Source organism: Anolis carolinensis, unplaced genomic scaffold, assembly GCF_035594765.1.
Source record: "Anolis carolinensis isolate JA03-04 unplaced genomic scaffold, rAnoCar3.1.pri scaffold_11, whole genome shotgun sequence".
Lineage (NCBI taxonomy): Eukaryota > Metazoa > Chordata > Lepidosauria > Squamata > Dactyloidae > Anolis > Anolis carolinensis.
This window is the reverse complement of record NW_026943822.1, coordinates 3,238,386-3,254,809: the sequence shown is the minus strand read 5'-3', so window position 1 is coordinate 3,254,809 and position 16,424 is coordinate 3,238,386. Positions and strand designations below refer to the sequence as shown.

Below are 16,424 nucleotides of genomic sequence, written 5' to 3'. Positions count from 1 at the left end.
CACATCACGTGAGTGTGGAGAAGAGCAAACCACAGTGGTTTTTGTATCTATATATATAAAAGGGTAATGAAATTTCGGCCTAGGACAAAACAACAAAACTACATATCCCAGAAACACTAAACTTGGCAGCACAGCTCCTCATCCATGCCTCTACGTTCATACAACAAAAAGAAAAGAAAAATAAAGTCCTAATTAGAGGGAGAGGAATAATTGTTTTTATCCAATTGCTGCCAGTTACAAGGCTAAGCTCCGTCAGGGGAAAACCTTTACCCTTTACCTTAACTTCCACCAATACTTCAATACTTTATTTCCCATACCACCATACTTTGCCACAACAACGCGTGGCCGGGCACAGCTAGCCTATATATATAAAAGAGTGATGGCATCACAGCGACCCACAAAACAACAAAACTACAGGCCCCCCAACCTCGAAATTTGACAACACAACCCATCATCCACGCCTCTAGGTTGATACAACAAAAAGAAAAGAAAAATAAAGTCCTAATTAGAGAGAGAGGAATAATTGCTTTTATCCAATTGCTGCCAGTTAGAAGGCTAAGCTCCTCCAACTTGGTCTCCTAGCAACCCAATAAAAAATAATAAAAAACACTAAAAATAATTAAAAACACTAAAAAATAAATACAATAAAATACTATAATAACAGAAAATAACTAAAAATAATACAAGAAAATAATAAAATATAATAAATAAAAAGATAACTTACAATAAAATTAATAAAAAAATACAAATAACATCAAATAAAAATTACACAACAATTTTTAACCAATACCACCACCACTTTGCCACAGCAACGCGTGGCCAGGCACAGCTAGTACATTATAAAAGTATTCTCAATTTCCTTCTGACATAAATAAACAAACAAACAAATAAATAAATAAATAAAATCTGTAAGACTATAGAAAGCAGATGGAAAAGTGATGCCAAAAGTCGCAAGAGCCATCTTCTAAACCACCATCATACGAATGGAGGACAGCAACAGACTTCCCTCCTTTATTCTGGACACCTGTCTACTGTCGACCCTTCGCTTTCGATCTGTCCCCACGCACTTCACAAACACCACACTGTCCTAAAAGCCCCAAAATTCCAAAACACTCACCATTCTCATCGTGCCTGCGTTTTACTTCCAAATAAAACAGAAATACTGTCGATGGGTGTAATGGATGTGCAAAAAGGATTACCGGCCGGCTCTAATAATACCAACTGAGCCCAGCTTCGTCATAAGCCTCTTTTCCCTTGTCTGGGGAATCAGTAACACAATGCTCCGTGTTTTGCCACAAGTATTGATGTACACACTGGAGCAGAGAATACACAATTGTTTTAAACCACCATGACTCACGTAGCGTAGAAAGGCATGCGGAAATGAAAACCCCAATGGTGAGCTCGCCCTATTCTATGCCTCATTGTTAGCCTCCTAGCTCTTCTCAAATAAATAATCTTGTTCCGTCTACTTTTATATATATATACTAAGTCCAAGGAGAAGACCTGGCTCTGGCTCACAAATGGGACCCTGAAGAAGGAGACAGAAGGCCTGGTCCTTGCAGCCCAGGAGCAAGCAATCAGGACAAAGGCTATTATTATTATTATTATTAATAATAATAATAATAATAATAATAATAATAATAATAATAATAATAATAGAAGACCTGGCTCTGGCTCACGAATGGGACCCTGAAGAAGGAGACAGAAGGCCTGATCCTTGCAGCCCAGGAGCAAGCCATCAGAACAAAGGCTATTATTATTATTAATAATAATAATAATAATAATAATAATAATAATAATAATAGAAGACCTGGCTCTGGCTCACGAATGGGACCCTGAAGAAGGAGAGAGAAGGCCAGATCTTTGCAGCCCAGGAGCAAGACATCAGAACAAAGGCAATTAAGGCCAAGATCGAAAAATCAGCTGAGGACCCAAAGTGCAGACTGTGCAAGGAAACCGATGAAACCATTGATCATATCCTCAGCTGCTGTAAGAAAATTGCACAGACAGACTACAAACAGAGGCACAACTATGTGGCCCAAATGATTCATTGAAACTTATGCCTCAAGTACCACCTCCCAGCAGCAAAGAACTGGTGGGATCACAAACCTGCAAAATAATTGGAAAATGAACACGCAAAGATACTGCCGAATCCAGACTGACAAAGTTCTGGAACACAACACACCAGACATCACAGTTGTGGAAAAGAACAACGTTTGGATCACTGATGTTGCCATCCCAGGTGACAGTCGCATAGATGAAAAACAACAGGAAAAACCCAGCCGCTATCAAGACCTCAAGATTGAACTTCAAAGACTCTGGCAGAAATCAGTGCAGGTGGTCCCGGTGGTGATGGGCACACTGGGTGCCGTGCCAAAAGATCTCAGCCGGCATTTGGAAATAATAGACATTGACAAAATTACGATCTGCCAACTGCAAAAGGCCACCCTACTGGGATCTACACACATCATCCGAAAATACATCACACAGTCCTAGACACTTGGGAAGTGTTCAACTTGTGGTTTTGTGAAACAAAATCCAGCATGACTATCTTGTTTGCTGTGTCATACAATGTCGTTGTGTCAATAATAATAATAATAATAATAATAATAATAATAATAATAATAATCCACTTTATTTTTATATCCCGCCCCATCTCCCCGAAGGGACTCGGGGCGGCTCACAACAGGGACAAGCCTGAAACAACAACAACATATTTGACATAAACTTAAAACATTCCAACAATACACAAAATAAAATAATGGACAAATAAATTAAAATCCAAGCAGATAAAATCAGAGTAATTAAAAGCAAACCAGTGGGGACACAGCTATATAAATGGGTTATATAGCTGTGTGGAAGGGCCTTGAGTCTACACTGCCATATAATCCAGTTAAAATCTGATTATCTGTATTTTATAGGCAGTGTGGAAGAGGCCTAAGTGAGGCCTAACTCTGCCTGTCCCCTGGGCTGAGTGGGTTGCTTGGAGACCAAGTGGGCGGAGCTTAGCCTTCTAACTGGCAGCAATTGGAAAAAAATAATTATTTCTCTCCCTCTAATTAGGACTTTATTTTTCTTTTCTTTTTGTTGTATGAACACAGAGGCATGGATGAGGGGTTGTGCTGCCAAGTTTAGTGTTTCTGGGATGTGTAGTTTTGTTGTTTTGTCCTAGGCCGAAATTTCATTACCCTTTTATATATATATATATAGATATATATACAAAACAGCAGCAAGCCAAACATAACACCGCAGCTTGGTTAGCAGAAGTTTATACAGTGTGGCATGCTCTATAATGTCGACAGCTGGTCAAAGTAAAGTCAGCTTGTCGCAAGACAGCTGGTCCCCAGTTGCTCCCAACATGTGAGCAAAAAAAGCTCATACTGGGGCGGCTCTGCAATTCCAGCTGAACTGACTTATAAGGTCTTAGCTATGCAAATCTAGAACTGGAATCAGAGATATAAATCTACTGACTGAATTCTTATGTCACGAGCTAATGAGGACTTGAGTCCTATTATTATTATTATTATTATTATTATTATTATTATTATTATTACTACTACTACTACTACTATTGAAACAACAACATTGTATGACACAGCAAACAGATAGACATGCTGGATTTCGTATCACAAAATCACAAGTCGAACACTTCCCAAGTGTCTAGGACTGTGTGATGTATTTTCGGATGATGTGTGCAGATCCCAGTCGGGTGGCCTTTTGCAGCTGGCAGATTGTAATTTTGTCTATGTCTATTGTTTCCAAATGCCGGCTGAGATCTTTTGGCACGGCACCCAGTGTGCCCATCACCACCGGGACCACTTGCACTGGTTTCTGCCAGAGTCTTTGAAGTTCAATCTTGAGGTCCTGATAGTGGCTGAGTTTTTCCTGTTGTTTTTTGTCAATGCGACTGTCACCTGGGATGGCGACATCAATGATCCAAACCTTTTTCTTTTCCACAACTGTGATGTCTGGTGTGTTGTGTTCCAGAACTTTGTCAGTCTGGATTCGGAAGTCCCACAGTATCTTTGCGTGCTCATTTTCCAATACTTTTGCAGGTTTGTGATCCCACCAGTTCTTTGCTGCTGGGAGGTGGTACTTGAGGCATAAGTTCCAATGAATCAGTTGGGCCACATAGTTGTGCCTCTGTTTGTAGTCTGTCTGTGCGATTTTCTTACAGCAGCTGAGGATGTGATCAATGGTTTCGTCAGCTTCCTTGCACAGCCTGCATTTTGGGTCATCAGCTGATTTTAAAAAGAGAGCTGAAAAACTAGGCTTATACTCGAGTATATACAGTATATTCTGCATTATGTACTTCGCTTGCTACCAACAAAACAAAGCTTTAAACTTACTGTGACTGCATGAAGCAGCATGCAGGCTCCAGCAACTTCGGTCAAACCACAGGAATCAGGTACGGAGATTCACCATAAGTTAAAGCTGCATCCTAAAGAACAGAGAGAGAGAGAGAAAGAGAAATTGCAATCATATGGAATGAAAAATACTAATGCTGCTTGATAGCTTGACCAAGTTGGTAAATATTGCAGGGGTAATGCACACACACACACATATAGAGATTTCTAGATAGATATAAACATAAATATATACGGCTTGCAAATATTGCTAGAGGCAAATGAACATATAAATAGGGAAGATTTGCAAACGTTTAAAGGGGGAAATGCATATGTGAAATTAGTATATATAATTATAGATCTATATCTAGCTCTGCATTGTTTACGTAGGCATCCAATATTTGCCTGTTACTATGTTGGAAGCTGGCCTGAGTCCCCATGGGGAGATAGATAGGGCAGGGTACAAACGAAGTTATTATTATTAATATTATTATTATGTTATTGTTAATACCATATTGTTTTTGTTGACCCTACTTTTCCACTTACAGAGCTAGTTTACTGTTTTTCTTTGAAATACGGTAAATACTAAAAAAAAAAAAAAAACCTTTAACCTACTGATGCCTCAATATAATTTCATTGGGATCTATTTTCATTTTGAAATTTACCAGTAGATGCTGCATTTTCCACCCTCGGCTTATACTCGAGTCAGTAAGTTTCCCCAGTTTTTTGTGGTAAAATTAGGTGTCTTGGCTTATATTAGGGTCGGCTTATACTCGAGTATACGGTAACAGTCCTTATTTCCTTCTTACGCCCGCATAAGCTCAGAAGACATCTTCACCTTGACAGAAAACAAAACTCAAAGGCTTGTTCAAGAAACCCTTGAGCACACGCCTTGTCAAATTATCAGCGGAAAACAAAGTCACTGCCCTGCACATGTCATAAAGCCATCCGCTGGGCAAATATTGGCCTGATCATTTACAAAGCCAGCCCTCATTTGCTTTTGGAGTCTTTTATTGACTTGTGGTTCATCTGCTGTAGAACTGAAACCTCCCAACTCACGCAAATTCCTCGGCTAAACATTAGAAATGCCACCACAGAAGAGCAGAATGGCTAAGCCGTCCATTTGCAATAAGTACCTTTAATGTGAGGATCAAGCTTAGAATTGCAGTTTCACATGAAGTACTGTCCCTACAAAGCAGTGCTTCCCAACCTGTGTGTAACACTCCTGAGTGGCGCGAACACTGGGAACCAACACAGCAGCCAATAACAATATAATATCTTTATTAAAGCAATAAAAGTTCCAAATGGAAATAAGCAGTAAAGTAGAAGTAGCAATTGACCTTCCAGGAAAGATCAATTTTAGTCCAATAATATAAAGTCTTATGTCAGGTATTAGAGTTCAAAAATCCAGAATCCGAAACACACTCAAACTCTGAGTTTTGAGTGGGGAAAAGAGCAGGGAGCAAGAAGAGTCCTTTAAAAGAAATGTTCCAAACAGGGTTTCAAGGCAAGGCAAACTGGAAGTTCAGGAGCTGAAACGCAGTCCCAACATGGCAAGAAGGTAAACCAACACTCGGTCTACTCCAGAGTAAGCGTACCGTCAGGCCGCTTGGAAATCGGGAACAAGAGGCGACGATACTTCTTAGTCCAAAGTTAAGTTGACACCGCACAGAAGATTCTCAGCGCACAACTTTTAATGAAGTTCATAGCTCCCCCAAAACAGGTGTTAAACTCCCCAAAACTTCCCAAGAAAAATGAGCCTCCAAAACATCATGCCAGGTGCCTGCCTCCCTAATTCTTCCCAAGAGAACTGGGTTTAGCCACAATCGCCTCGCTCTGCTAATCTGGCACTTCTTAAACTTTGCCTTTGAGAGCGGTCTGTTTTCAAGAAAGCCCTTCTATCAAACAGTAATCCCTCCGGAGAGCCGGCTCCTTCTCAAGGGCATCCTTAATTGGCTCTGGCATGGAAATGTCAACAGGAGACATCTGGAAAGGAACTGAATCCTGCTCACTTGGGAAAAAACCCAAGTCCTCTTCAGTTTGGTCAGCAATGGCTGCAGGGTCAGGGGCCAAAGGTGCCTGAGACATCACACTGTGGTTCCCAACCTGTCCACAGCCTAATTGTTACTACACCGTTGCAACGAGAGCGACTGGTCTCACGAAACCCTTTTATAGTGCCAAGGCAATGGGTGTCGCACCTCAGGATAGCTTCACCTTGCTAAAGACACAGAACGTAGTCTTTTGTAGTTTATTAGAAAATAGGGAAAAGATAGTTCATAAAAGATAAAAGTTCAGTTCCAAAAGATAGTTACAAAAACAAGGCTGTAAGCAACAAATCTATAGAAACAATAGGCATAAAACAAGGTCCTTTCTTTCCAAAGAAGTCAAAGACCCAGCAACAAGAATATATCCAGGCTACAAGGTAATACAGGAAAGCAGACTTGGTTCTTGATACAAGCAAGGAAATTGCTTTGACAAAGATTTCCCTCTCAGCAGACTGTTTTAATAGCACGACATGAAGGCATTTCTTTGCCCTCTGACCTCCCTCTTATTTGCTATTTGGAGGCTTCTGCGCAACCCCCGAAATTCCAACCGACTAGCCCAATCTAGAGAAGCGGCCTCATCATCAAAGCCACTGAGCTCATTAGTGTTATCAGGCTGAGACTGGGAGCTGCTCTCCTTTTCTGCTTCTTGCACCTGAAAACCATCATCAGAAACAACATCATTTCTTCCCATGGGAAAACCTCCCTGCTCTTCATCTCCCACAGCAGAAACACTCTGCACCTGAATCCCATAATTCCCATCAGAATCATCTTGAAACTCATCCTGAACCTGAATCCCATCATTATGCACTTGCATCCCAGAATCCTCATCAGAGTCACACAAAAGCTGAGTCACAACAACGGGGATGTCGGGAGGGGAGAGGCTGACTACCCACGAAGGCACTTTAGTGTAACACTACAACAACGGTTCCAGCAGCATCTTGCAAAACACCAGCATGAATGGACTTCTGCACACACTTTCTTGGACCATCGCCTGCTTGTTTGTATCTGTTAATGGGTTTTTTTGGCAGCGAAACAACCACACACATGACCATTGATATACCAACGCATGTGACAGATGGTGCACTTCGTATTTCTGTCTCAAGACTACAGCAATTAGAAAGAAGTTGTCTATTTGCCCTCCCAAATTTAAAATAGTATTTTGAGGCATGTGCACTCACTTGGATTAAAGATTGGGCAAATTTACAAAAAGACGACATATTAACATTAGAAAGCTTTGACCTTAGACGAGGGTGGCACGCGTACCTTTGGTACAATAAAAGAAAAATAGAAAAAAACTTTGGTAACCATTTTATACACCAACTAGCTATGCCCAGCCACGCGTTGCTGTGTTGTCTGGTGGTGTTGGTGAAAACTTGTTGAGGTAGTGGTGGTATTGAATGTCTGTTGTATGGTTGTCCTTATGTTTAGTATGCATTTGGTTGTTTGTGTACTGTGAAAGTGGTGAGGGTAGAGGGGGTCTATGTCCCTGTGTAGTATTGTATAATATTTATACGTTGTCCATGTGTTGTGAATGCTTGGATTGTGTCCTGCTGCTTAGTAGAAAGGGTTGGGCTGGATGGCCCTTAGGGGTCTCTCCAAACTCTTGTGCCTGTCCCCTGGGCTGAGTGCGTTGCTAGGAGACCAAGTGGGCGGAGCTTAGCCCTCTAACTGGCAGCAATTGGATAAAAATAATTATTCCGCTCTCTCTAATTAGGACTTTATTTTTCTTTTCTTTTTGTTGTATCAACCTAGAGCCATGGATGATGAGTTGTGTTGTCAAATTTCGAGGTTGGGGGGCCTGTAGTTTTGTTGTTTTGTCCGCTGCCCTGATGCCATCACTCTTTTATATATATATAGATAGATGTGGAATTCCCCACTTGAAGTTAATCAGAAAGAATAAAAAATAGGATGGACGGAAGTATAAGGAATTATTGACAAAAAAGAACAGTTCCTATGAATTAAAAATACAGGAGGAACTAAAACAAAAATTCAACAAAATTCCACTAAATTCTGCTGCTTGCGTCCTCAACCACTTGTTTCCAACAATGGGGGCGTGGCTGGCAACGCAGTGTTTTGGCGATGCTGCGCAGCTGCGGAAAGAGCTGATCAGCTTGTTGAGGAAGCAAGCGGCAGAATTTAGTAGGGAAGAAGTTGCAAAGCTCATTCATCACTATGGTAAGTGCCTAGATTTGAATGGCGACTATGCTGAGAAGTGGTATTTGGGTGTGGCTTTCAACTGCATATGGTAAATGTTTTCTCCTATACTTTGTTCATTTTTAATTCCAAAACGTAATCTACTTTGTGGATAGCCCTCGTACATAGATGAAAACATGGAAGACATTAATCCATCTCATTTCAGCATATCTAACTTCGGTGGTTAAACCTCAAGGTTGAAGTCTTCTTGCCTAAAAAAAATGGACCAGCCTGCAGACACTGGATTGGAATGTAAAGCTTCCAGATTTTTCAGAAGTACAGTTAAGAAACAGAGATTTATGAGCATTCCGCTTTGGAAGGAGGTTGTTTACTTACGCAACAGCAAGATAAGAAGACCAAGGTCCTTCTCCTTCTTATTAACCCAGCAACAGGTACATAGGAAACATGCTATCTCAAGAGACAGGACTGACAACATCCAAGCCTCTCAGCCATGTATGAAGAAGCAACTCTGTAAACCAGGGGTCCCCAAACTAAGGCCCGGGGGCCGGATGCGGCCCTCCAAGGCCATTGACCTGGCCCCCGCCCTCAGTTTTGTAATATATTTTAATATCAGTTTTAATAATATATTGTATATACATATAATATTGATAATAATATTATAATCTTATACAATATAATACTAATAATAACACCATATAATAATATTAATTATATGTTAAACTAGCTGTGCCCGGCCACGCGTTGCTGTGGCGAAATGTGGTGGTTTGGGAAATAAAGTATTGAGAAATTGGTGGTAGTTAAGTTAAAAAGTAAATGTTTTCCCCTGACATTAAGTCCATTATAAATGGGTTATATAGCTGTGTGGAAGGGCCTTGAGTCTGCACTGCCATATTATCCACAGATAATATAATTATCTGATTTTGATAATTTGTTTTTTATAGGCAGTGCGGAAGAGGCCTAAGTGAGGCCTAGCTCTGCCTGTCCCCTGGGCTGAGTGGGTTGCTAGGAGACCAAGTGGGCAGAGCTTAGCCTTCTAACTGGCAGCAATTGGATAAAAACAATTATTCCTCTCCCTCTAATTAGGACTTTCTTTTTCTTTTCTTTTTGTTGTATGAACGTAGAGGCCTGGATGAGGGGTTGTGCTGCCAAGTTTAGTGTTTCTGGGATGTGTAGTTTTGTTGTTTTGTCCTAGGCCGAAATTTCATTACCCTTTTATATATATAGACTAGCTGTGCCCGGCCACGCGTTGCTGTGGTGAAGTCTGGTGGTATGGGAAATAAAGTATATTATCTGCTTAGAACTGGATTATATGAGGCCCCTTCTACACAGCTATATAAAATGCACACTGAAGTGGATTATATGGCAGTGTGGAGTCAAGATAATCCAGTGCAAAGCAGATAATATAAGATTATAAATGGGTAATATAGCTGTGTGGAAGGGCCTTGAGTCTACACTGCCATATAATCCAGTTAAAATCAGATAATCTGTATTTTATAGGCAGTGTGGAAGAGGCCTAAGTGAGGCCTAACTCTGCCTGTCCCCTGGGCTGAGTGGGTTGCTAGGAGACCAAGTGGGTGGAGCTTAGCCTTCTAACTGGCAGCAATGGGCTAAAAACAATTATTCCTCTCCCTCTAATTAGGACTTTATTTTTCTTTTCTTTTTGTTGTATGAACGTAGAGGCGTGGATGAGGGGTTGTGCTACCAAGTTTAGTGTTTCTGTGATGTGTAGTTTTGTTGTTTTGTCCTAGGCCGAAATTTCATTACCCTTTTATATATATAGATATAATATTACAGTATAGTGGTATAGTTCATTATAGTAAAATATAATGCTAATATTGTGCTATGCTAATAATATAAAATATTGTACATAAACGGGCCGGCAGTAGGTTGGATAAGCGAATATGTTGGATAATAAGGAGAAATGAATGAGAAGCCTATTAAACATCAAATTAGGATATGATTTTACAAATTAAGCATCAAAACATCATGTTATACAACAAATCTTATGCCACGCCCCATCTCCCCGAAGGGACTCGGGGCGGCTTACATGGGGCCATGCCCGGACACAACAGCACAAAATCAAAATCAAAACAACAAGCAAATCAACCAACAATAAAACATCAACATGGATAAAAACAGTCATAAAAGGTCAATATCTATATACAGTAGAGTCTCACTTATCCAACATAAATGGGCCGGCAGAAGCTTGGATAAGCGAATATCTTAGATCAGGGGTCCCCAAACTAAGGCCCGGGGGCCGGATGCGGCCCTCCAAGGTCATTTACCTGGCCCCTGCCCTCAGTTTTATAATATAATATTTTTATATCAGTTTTAGTAATATAATATATTGTATATACATATAATATTGATAATAATCTTATGTTATACAATATAATACTAATAGTAATACCATATAATAATATTAATTATATGTTATATATTACATATTATATAATAGTATAGTGGTATAGTTCAATATAGTAATATATAATGCGAATATTGGGTTATGCTAATAATATAATACATTTTATGTACATACAGCTGCTCAGAGTCCCCTTCGGGGTGAGAATGGTGGGATATAAATGTAGTAAATAAATGCAGTAAATAATTAATTTTAGACTTAGGCTCGGCCAAAGTCTGACATGACTTGAAGGCACACAACAACAACAACAACAACAACAACAACCCTAATTAACTTGACTATCTCATTGGCCAGTAGCAGGCCCACACTTTCCATTGAAATCCTAATAGGTTTATGTTGGTTAAAATTGTTTTCATTTTTAAATATTGTATTGTTCTTTCATTGTTGTTGTTGTTGTTGTGGCACTACAAATAAGACATGTGCAGTATGCATAGGAATTTGTTTGTAATTTTTTCCAAATGATAATTCGGCCCCTCAACAGTCTGAAAGATTGTGGACCGGCCCTCTGTTTAAAAAGTTTGGGGACCCCTGTCTTAGATAATAAGGAGGGATTAAGGAAAAGCCTATTAAACATCAAATTAGGTTATGATTTTACAAATTAAGCACCAAAACTTCATGTTATACAACAAATTTGAAAGAAAAAGCAGTTCAAGACGCAGTAATGCTACGTAGTAATTATTGTATTTACGAATTCAGCACCAAAATATCATGATATATTGAAAACATTGACTACAAAAATGGCTTGGATTATCCAGAGGCTTGGATAAGCGAGGCTTGGATTAGTGAGACTCTACTGTATATAAAAGAGTGATGGCATCACGGCGACCCACAAAACAACAAAACTACAGGCCCCCCAACCTCGAAATTTGACAACACAACCCATCATCCACGGCTCTAGGTTGATACAACAAAAAGAAAAGAAAAATAAAGTCCTAATTAGAGAGAGAGGAATAATTGCTTTTATCCAATTGCTGCCAGTTAGAAGGCTAAGCTCCTCCAACTTGGTCTCCTAGCAACACAATAAAAAATAATAAAAAACACTAAAAAATTAATACAATAAAATACTATAATAACAGAAAATAACTAAAAATAATACAAGAAAATTATAAAATATAATAAATAAAAAGATAACTTACAATAAAATTAATAAAAAAATACAAATAACGTCAAATAAAAATTACACAACAATTTTTAACCAATACCACCACCACTTTGCCACAGCGACGCGTGACCGGGCACAGCTAGTACAAAATAAAATGTTAAAATCGTGAGTTGGATCCAAAGATCTGGGCCACAAGAAGGGAAAAAGGGAGAGCGGAGAGCACTAACTCATGTAATGTTAAGCACATAGTGAAAAGCTGATGGCACAATGAAGGCCCAACCCTTCCCATTTTAATGAGAACTACTGAGCTGGCACATTTATTAACCAGACCTTGTGATCCCAATTACATTAAATCCATGGAGACGTTGCAAAATCCGTGTAGATTTTGCAGGAAGCAAAGACAGTCCCATTCTTCCTTGAAAACACTCTACATTCTGCATTTTCCCCCCTGGAAGAAATGCATCCACACAAAGAGAGAGGGGGAAATTATATATTGGAATCTATTGTTTACAGTAGAGTCTCACTTATCCAACATTCGCCTATCCAACGTTCTGGATTATCCAACACAGTCTGCCTCCAAGAACTGAACTTGTATGGATTTAACTCCTGACAATGTTGTTACTGCAAGTTCATTTTATGCAATTCTATCTTCATTTGTAATCAATTTGTTAGTAGCTAATGTTTTTGTAGTCAATGTTTTCAATACATTGTGATGTTTTGGTGCAAAATTCGTAAATACAGTAATTACTACATAATGTTACTATGTATTGAACTGCTTTTTCTGTCGACTTGTTGTAAAACATGTTTTTTTATGTTTTTTTACTGAATGTGCTTATACATAAAAAAGTGTAAGAACAATGTCAGGTATAAGAAAGGTAGGAAATAAAGAAGCAAAAAGCAAAAGGAGAAAAACAAAAGTAGGAAAAAAATAAAAATGGTAAAACTTAGAAAAAAAAGAGAGAGAAAGGAAAAAAAAGGATTGTAATAATTGAAAAAAATAGAAATAGTGATAAAAATAAAAATTAAAAGTTAGTTGTACAGTAGAGTCTCACTTATCCAACATAAACGGGCCGGCAGAATGTTGGATAAGCGAATATGTTGGATAATAAGGAGAGATTAAGGAAAAGCCTATTAAATGCCAAATTAGGTTATGATTTTACAAATTAAGCACCAAAACATCATGTTATATAACAAATTTGACAGAAAAAGTAGTTCAATACGCAGTAAGGCTGTGTTGTAATTACTGTATTTACGAATTTAGCACCAAAATATCATGATATATTGAAAACACTGACTATAAAAATGCGCTGGATAATCCAGAGAGTTGGATAAGCGAATGCTGGATAAGTGAGATTCTACTGTACTTCCTGTCTTTTCTTCAGGGTAGCAAAGTTCTGCTATTTATGTTGCAGTAGAGTCTCACTTATCCAACACTCGCTTATCCAACATTCTGGATTATCCAAAACATTTTTGTAGTCAATGTTTTCAATATATCGTGATATTTTGGTGCTAAATTCATAAATACAGTAATTACAACATAACATTACTGCGTATTGAACTACTTTTTCTGTCAAATTTGTTGTATAACATGATGTTTCGGTGCTTAATTTGTAAAATCATAACCTAATTTGATGTTTAATAGGCTTTTCCTTAATCCCTCCTTATTATCCAAGATATTCGCTTATCCAAGCTTCTGCCGGCCCGTTTAGCTTGGATGAGTGAGACTCTACTGTAATTGGAAAAAAAGAAAAGAAATAGTGATGAAAAATAAAAATTAAAAGTTAGTTGTACTTCCTGTCTTTTCTTCCGGGTAGCAAAGTTCTACTGTTTATGTTATTTAGTTTATTAACTCTCTGTCTCAACATCGTTGTGAAAATATTTTCTTGTTTGATAAAGTTTGTCAGTAAAGTCCAATCTGTTCTTTCTTTTGGTTTGCCATAATGGTTCTTCAAGTGGTGAGTTAACATGACGTTTTGATGTTTAATGTATTGTCGAAGGCTTTCATGGCCGGGATCACAGGGTTGTTGTATGTCTTTCGGGCTGTGTGGCCATGTTCCAGAAGTATTCTCTCCTGACGTTTCGCCCACATCTATGGCAGGCATCCTCAGAGGTTGTGAGGTATGGAGAAACTCAGCAAGGAAGGTTTATATATATCTGTGGAAAGTCCAGGGTGTGGCAAGAGTCCTTTGTCACTGCGAAGCCAGCATTGTTTCAGTTAATCACCCTAATTAGCATTGGAAAGGTTTTGTCTCTTGCCTGGGGGCATCCTTTGTTCAGTCATTAGCTGTCCTCTGCCCTCAGAGTGTTGGTTCCCATCTACTGTTTTGATTTTACAGTTTTTTCATACTGGTAGCCAGATTTTGTTCATTTTCATGGTTTCTTCCTTTCTGTTGAAGTTGTCCACATGCTTGTGGATTTCAATGCTAAGTAGGGTGATTAACTGAAACATTAATGCTGGCTTCCCAGTGACAAAGGACTCTTGCCACACCCTGGACTCTCCACAGATATATATATTCTTTCCTTTCCTTGCTTAGTTAATCCATACCTCACAACCTCTGAGGATGCCTGCCATAGATGTGGGCGAAACGTCAGGAGAGAATACTTCTGGAACATGGCCAGACAGCCCGAAAGATATACAACAACCCTATTATTATTATTATTATTATTATTATTATTATTATTATTATTATTCCTCACAACCTCTGAGGATGCCTGCCATAGATGTGGGCGAAACGTCAGGAGAGAATACTTCTGGAACATGGCCACACAGCCCGAAAGATATACAACAACCCTATTATTATTATTATTATTATTATTATTATTATTATTATTATTATTCCTCACAACCTCTGAGGATGCCTGCCATAGATGTGGGCGAAACGTCAGGAGAGAATACTTCTGGAACATGGCCACACAGCCCGAAAGACATACAACAACCCTATTATTATTATTATTATTATTATTATTATTATTATTATTATTATTATTCCTCACAACCTCTGAGGATGCCTGCCATAGATGTGGGTGAAACGTCAGGAGAGAATACTTCTGGAACATGGCCAGACAGCCCGAAAGACATAAAACAACCCTATTATTATTATTATTATTATTATTATTATTATTATTATTATTATTATTATTCCTCACAACCTCTGAGGATGCCTGCCATAGATGTGGGTGAAACGTCAGGAGAGAATACTTCTGGAACATGGCCAGACAGCCCGAAAGACATAAAACAACCCTATTATTATTATTATTATTATTATTATTATTATTATTATTATTATTATTATTATTATTCCTCACAACCTCTGAGGATGCCTGCCATAGATGTGGGTGAAACGTCAGGAGAGAATACTTCTGGAACATGGCCACACAGCCCAAAAGACATACAACAACCCTTTTGATGTTTAATTTGTAAAATCATAATGTGGCGTAGTGGATTAAAGCCTCGTGACTTAAATGTTGGGTTGCTGATCTGAAAGCTGCCAAGTTCAAATCCCACCTGGGGAGAGAACAGATGAGCTCCCTCTATCAGCTCCAGCTCCATGCAGGGACATGAGGGAAGCCTCCCACAAGGATGGTAAAAACATCAAAACATCCAGGCAACATCCTTGCAGACGGCCAATTCTCTCACTCCAGGAGCGACTTGCAGTTTCTCAAATCGCTCTTGACACGGAAAAAAAATCCAACATTTTCACTTATCCAACTCTCTACTAGCCTGTTTATGTTGGATAAGTGAGACTCTACTGTAATTTGTAGGATGCAACTTTTTTTTTTTTTTGATCAAACAGGGCAACCATTTCTCGCAAAATCCCTGGTCTTACCTTGGGATGGTGAAGGTAAGGAAAAGGAGGCAATGGGCTCATTTCTCCTCCTGGGAAAAACAACAGCCGGCTTCCAACAGCACCCATCTCTGACTGCCTCCACCCTTCCCGTTCCTCCAGCAGAGGAAATGAAAATGCAAGACCAATCACAAGGGTATGCTTGAAACAAGCGAGAAGGAAATTGCAAGTTAAGCTGGCTCCTGCCACCCATTGCCCTTGGCTCACCTCTGAAACATATTCCGTTCTGTCCCATTTAAAGACACCATCCGTCTATCTAAAGGCCAAAACCACAAGAGAACAGGTACAGTAGAGTCTCACTTATCCAACGTTCTGGATTATCCAACGCATTTTTGTAGTCAATGTTTTCAATACATCGTGATGTTTTGGTGCTAAATTCGTAAATACAGTACAGTAGAGTCTCACTTATCCAACGTTCTGGATTATCCAACGCATTTTTGTAGTCAATGTTTTCAATACATCGTGATATTTTGGTGCTAAATTCGTAAATACAGTACAGTAGAGTCTCAC

At 39.0% G+C, this 16,424-nt stretch overlaps 1 protein-coding gene across 8 annotated transcripts in view; it reads right to left on the bottom strand.

The window, feature by feature from the left end:
- Positions 1-16,424, bottom strand: part of akap13 (A-kinase anchoring protein 13) — a 329,870-nt gene that overhangs the window by 242,251 nt on the left and 71,195 nt on the right. For all 8 annotated transcript variants that reach the window (XM_062963356.1, XM_062963358.1, XM_062963363.1 and 5 more), the window contains exon 2: positions 4,350-4,441. The gene's annotated coding sequence lies outside the window, so the exon portion shown is untranslated. The remainder of the gene's footprint in view (positions 1-4,349; positions 4,442-16,424) is intronic.